We start from the raw sequence: 6,359 nt of genomic DNA on the forward strand, positions 1-6,359 counted from the left end.
GATGGGAGGTCCTAGGTTCAAATCCGGCCTCAGACACTTCCCAGCTGTGTGACCCTGGGCAAGTCACTTAACCCCCATTGCCCACCCTTACCACTCTTCTACCTAGGAGCCAATACAAAGAAGTTAAGGGTTTAAAAAAAATAAAATTTAAACATTTAAAAAATTTAATTGCTTCTAGACCTGTCCCACTAATCAACTTCCTGGTTTTTTGGCCAATACAAAATAATTTTGAGCATTATTGCTCAGTAATAGCAAAGCATATTTTGAAATACTGTGTTTTTAGACTCCTTTGCATCCCACTTTTTAAAAATTATTTCCCTTGATATTCTTAATCTTTTGTTCCTCCAGATAAATTTTTTTCTATCTCTATAAAGTAACACTTTGATAGCTCAATTGTTATGGCATTGAAAATGAGGATAATGAAAAGTCTAATGTAGACAATGGCTTGGGATAAATCTTATTGTTAATTTACTTTTTTCCTGGGCGATGTTAAGCAAGTCAAAATCAAATGTGTGAATTCTAGTAGATCTTTAGTTTATTAGTCATAGAATCTCAGCATCAGTTCAGTAGACTAGGACTTTAAACTTAATCTAGTGAAATGAAATTTATACATATAAATTTAAAGTTCATTTGGTTTCCAAAAATAAAGTTCATGAATACAAAATGGGTAAAGTACAACTAGACATTTGTTTTAAAAAGACTGTTCAGAGCACAAAACTGGGCACCTGAAAGAATAAGCAAATTAGCTCATAATTTAGAGACCTCCCTCACAAGGATATGATATATATGACATATATGTGTATATGTACATACATATATAGATGTGTAGGTATATATATGCTCTTTGGTTTTTTTTAGACATGCCTGACATTTTGTGACTCCATTTTGGGGTTTTCTTGGCAAAGATACTGTGGTAGTTTGCCATTTCCTTCTCCAGCTCGTTTTACAGATGAGGAAACTGTGGCAAACATAGTTAGGTGACTTGCCCAGGATCACATAGCCAGATTTGAATTCAAGAAGATGAGTCTTCCTTACTCCACACTTGGCATTCTACCCACTACACTTAGCTGCCTACAGGTATCTATACTTACATATATATTTTATATTTTCATAAATAATGGATTTTTATATATTTTTATACATAATACATTTTTGCCTATTGGATTTGTGTATTTTGACTATGTAAAACTGCTTCATAAGCATTTTCAGGCAATATAGTTCTATTTAATGACACACCATGTGGTAATTTAGCAAGTAACAATCTAATGCCTAAAAGTAAATATACATACAAGAAACTAACACATATCTGTGGAATCTGAGAGCTTGCAGTCAGCTAGAAGTACTTGATAAAATGTAGTTATCTTAATGTCATTGGAAAGTGGGTCTGCATACACAAGTTTCTCTACTTTGTAGATGTATGCAGTGAAGAAGTTAGGCAAGTTGTCCAGATTCACATAGAAACTCTGGGTCTTTGTGAGTTTTTCCATGTTTTACCAAGGTGCAGATGTCCAACACTGAAAAGAAAAAAAATGACTTTTCATTAAATATAGATGGTTAAGCACTAGAGGACATAATCAGAATACATAAGAGGTTATAGATGTATATTTGTCAGGAAATATATCAGAGAATGTGCTTCAGATGTGGGTGATGGCTCATACACGATGCTCAGATAATAAATAAACATGAGTGTTTTAGAATACTTTTTAATGAGACAAGACTATCAAAAGTGAGTTTAGAATATAGCTAAGCTCAGCAGGTTTGAAGATATGTACTGACAAGCATATTGCCAACCAAGAAATAATACTGGGGTTTGGGGGGCTAGAGGGAGATATAATAATCTTGATGAACATGTGTCAGAAAAATAAGGATACTGAGGTCAACAGAATTGGAATTTTATTGTCAAAAGAGAATGAAGGATATATATCAAAGTGGCAGCTGCCATTTGCAACCCTCTACTTTCAGAGTAGGGTGTTTCTGTAAGCCAGAGGAGGCCTAATTAAAGCCAGTAATTCAATGGATTCAGGGTATTCTCTATAAACTGAGGCAAGCCAGAATTTACACCAAATGTAAATCAAGGCAGACCAGGATCTGGAAGTAAATTAGGTGTCTTCATTAGGGACTTAGATGTGTGTGTGGGAATAGCCAGAGGACTAAATTGTCCAATGCCCCTTACAGCATAGAGGTCATTTATAGCAAAAAAACAACAACCAAAAAAAAAAACTCAAAAGGGAAGGGACAGGGAAGTTATATAAAAATAATTGTCTAAAAATTAAGTAATGGGACTAGCAGCAATCCTCCCCACTCCTTATGTCACGGGACTAAGAAGGGCTCATTATTGGAATTCAGATACAAGGAAAATGGCCTGGACTTTGGACAACAAACCACAACAAAAACTGGACAAAAGGGCTGGGGGAGGTGGGGAGGAGTTCAGTGTACATAGTGTTCTAGTAAAGGTTGGTACCCAGAGAATCAGAAATGCTAAAGATAAAGGTAAATAAATGCTAAAAATAAGAGCAAGTCCCTTGGTTGCTTCTGATTTAGATGAATTACAGGGTTACAGTTTACAGTAGTTCAGACTCCAGTCAAAAGGCAAAGGCATCTGAGAATGAACCATGGTCCTTGAGACATACTCATCTTAGTCTTATAGAATGGCATGGAGGCTTGAATTTACCAGGATATAGAAAATTTCCAAACTTTCAAATGACTGCTTTTCTACCTGGAAAACTTTCTTCCAACATAACATAACATAGAGGATTTCTCCACAAAAGGCTGAGCCCTTGAGCATTTACCAGACACATGAAATACTCCTACTGGATTGGTTCATATCCACACAGTGGTCCAGGTCCCTGAAGGGCGGTTGACTATTTCTCAAGATTTTAGGGATAACCCTGATGGCATGGGGTTTCAAGTACTATTGCTCTGGAGTTCTCATTCCATGTGTTCCTTTCAATTATCTATTATCTAAGTTTAACTAACTTTGAGAAAAGGGCATTTACTAATGTGGTGTTGTGAAAACAATTAATTCAAAAGAACTCTCCTAAACCAAGAAACTCAGTCCCCCCTATAAGTTCCCTAAACAGAGTGAGTCAAAAGCCGAAAAGCACATGTGGCCAAAGAATAACTCAATTTCTGGTTCCTGGCAGTCCTCGTCTTCCTTTGTGGAATCCTATAAAGTTCTCATTAAGGGGATGTAGCTCAAAGATGGCAGCAGAGTAAGGAGCAGCAGCTTGATCTCTCCTAACCGAAGCATACAGGACTCCTCAAGGGGACATAAAAACAAATCCAGAGGAACAAAGGGACCCCACAACAGGGCGCAGCATTGAAGGTACGTGGAATCGGGGCATTTCCACGCTATAAAAGGGTGAAACAGCTCTCACTAAAACGGGAGAGGAAGATGCCCCTCCCCCAACCCCCAAACCATGTACAACGCCAAGGCCAACCCACAAGAGCTAAAGCAGGTTTGGGGCACCCATTAAGTCACTGGCAGCTCCAGGGCTTGTTCCTGAGAGCAGTAAGACTTAGGACCACAAGAGGCTAAAGAACACGCACAGACTTTCCTGAGCATCTGCGTCGATGAAGGCAGTGCCCTAGGTGTGGACAAAGATGTCGAGCACAGGTTTGGACCTCGAGCGGGGACCCTGTGCAGACGGGAGCATGGCTGTGGAAGCAGCGCCCTGAGACTGCTGAAGGAGCCTCAGGCAGAGGGGCAGACCAGGGATGACCAGGAGGCTCGACCCCAAGAACAACGACACCTGAGACCTAGGGAGCCTAGAGAGCACAGACAGAACCTGAGTGTGAGTATAAAGCTAAGAAGGAGCAGGGCTAACAATGGCAAGCCAAAATTGGGAACCCGAGAAGAGAAAGATTATCAAGAAGAAATCTGTAACACTTTACAACTTTTACACAGAGAAAATCCAGAAAACAGAGGAGAACAAAGAAGAAATCATATCCAAAACTTCCCAAAACAATGAAAACTGGTCATAAGCTATTGAAGAGTTCAAATCTGAGATGATGAGAAAGATAGAAGAGATCTGGCAAGAAAATAACAGTTTAAAAGTCAGATTTTCACAATTGGAAAGTGAGGCAAGTCAACTGAAGACCAGAAATGACCAGATTGAAAAGGAAAACCAGTCCCTAAAGGCTAGAATTGAGCAATTAGAAGCCAATGATCTCTCAAGACAGCAAGAACAAATAAAACAAAGTTAAAAGACTGATAAAATAGAAGGAAACATGAAATATCTCAATGAGAAATTGACAGAACAAGAAAACTGGTCTAGAAGAGACAATTTGAAAATCATTGGTCTTCCTGAAAAAGCAGAAATTAATAGAAACTTGGACTCCATACTAAAAGAAATTATTCAGCAAAATTTCCCTGAAGTTCTACAACAAGAGGGCAATATAGACATTGAACGGATCCATAGATCACCCTCTATACTAGACCCTGAAAAGACAACCTCCAGGAATATAATAGCCAAATTCAAGAGCTTCCAAGTAAAAGAAAAAAATCTTACAAGAAGCCAGAAAGAGACAATTCAAATATCAAGGAGCACCAATCAGGATCACACAGGATCTGGCAGCCTCCACGCTAAAAGACCACAAGGCTTGGAATATGATATTCAGAAAGGCAAGAGAGATGGGCCTGCAAGCACGGATCAACTACCCATCAAAACTGACTATATACTTCCAGGGGAAAGTATGGGCATTCAACAAAATTGAAGATTTCCAAGTATTTCCACAGAAAAGACCAGGACTAAATGGTAAGTTTGATATCCAACCACAAAAATCAAGAGAAACATGAAAAGTTAAATAAGAAACAGAGGGGAAAGAAAGAAAACTCATAATTTTTTGAATTTGACTCTTTAAGGGCTTCAATAAGATCTAATTATATGTATTCCTATGTGGAGAAATGCTATGTATAATTCTCTGTAGTGAACTCTATACACTATTATAGTATTCCCTATTATAGCAATCAGAAGAATAATTCACAGGGAGAAGACGGAATACTAAATGGTCTAAGATGACATGGGGGGGCGGGAAAGAGTGGGGTGAATAGTAGGGGACACCAAGAGAAACTTGAGTGAATAAGAAAAATAGAATATTCTATTACACACAAAGAGGGCATGGGAAGGGGAGGGGACAAATACTATTATAAGAAGGAGAGGAAGAGAGCATTAAGAGGTAATATTTAAACATTACTCTCAGGGTAATCAACCCAGAGAGGGAAGAGTAACGATATTATCCATTGGGATAAAAAACTCTATCTAACCCTACTGAGAAAGTCAGAAGAGATAAACCAAGGGGACCAGAGAAGTGGGGAGGTCAAAAAAGGGAGGGAAGAAGAAGGGGGAGGGAATTCATTAGGCTTTTAAAAATAAAAAGAGGGGAATAACAAGAGTGGGGGTAGAAAGGGAAGTTAATCAAGGGACAGGATAAGGGATACCGGCTCAAAACAAACCACTGGTTTAAAAGAAAATAGTTTAAGAAGACGAGGTAGAACTAGGAGAGGATACAAAAATGTTGGGGAATACATAACTGATAATTATAACTCTTAATGTGAATGGGATGAACTCCCCCATAAAACAGAAGCAAATAGCAGAGTGGATTAGAAACCAAAAGCCTACCATAAGTTTTAAACAAGAAACACATATGAGGTGGGTAGAAATATGCAGGTTTAAAGAAAAGGGCTTGAGCAAAATCTTTTGGGCGTCAAATGAGAAAAAGAAGGCAGGAGTGGCTATCATGATTTCTGACAAAGCCAAAGTAATGATAAATATGATTAAAAATACAGGGAAGGTTATTACATCCTTATAAAAGGCGGTATAGACAATGAGGAAATAACAGTGATCAATATATAAGCACCAAATGGCATAGCATCCAAATTCATAAGGGAGAAACTGGCAGAGCTCAAAAAGGAAATAGATAGTAAAACCATACTAGTGGGAGATATAAATATTCTTCTTTCAAATCTAGATAAATCAAACCAAAAAAATAAATAAGAAAGAGATAAGAAAGGTGAATGAAATACTAGAAAATTAGATTTAATAGATATGTGGAGAAAAATAAATAGGGAAAAAAAGGAATACAACTTCTTTTCAGCTGCACATGGTACATTCACAAAGATTGACCATGTAATAGGGCATAGAAACATTACAAACAAATGCAAAAGAGCAGAAGTAATAAATGTAAACTTCTCAGATCATAATGCAATAAAAATAATAATTAGTAAGGACACCTGGACAGGCAAATCAAAAACCAATTGGAAATTAAATAATATGATTCTCCAAAACCAATTAGTCAAAGAAGAAATCATAGAAACTATCAACAATTTCATTGAAGAAAATGACAATGATGAGACATCC

Source organism: Gracilinanus agilis, chromosome 3, assembly GCF_016433145.1.
Source record: "Gracilinanus agilis isolate LMUSP501 chromosome 3, AgileGrace, whole genome shotgun sequence".
Lineage (NCBI taxonomy): Eukaryota > Metazoa > Chordata > Mammalia > Didelphimorphia > Didelphidae > Gracilinanus > Gracilinanus agilis.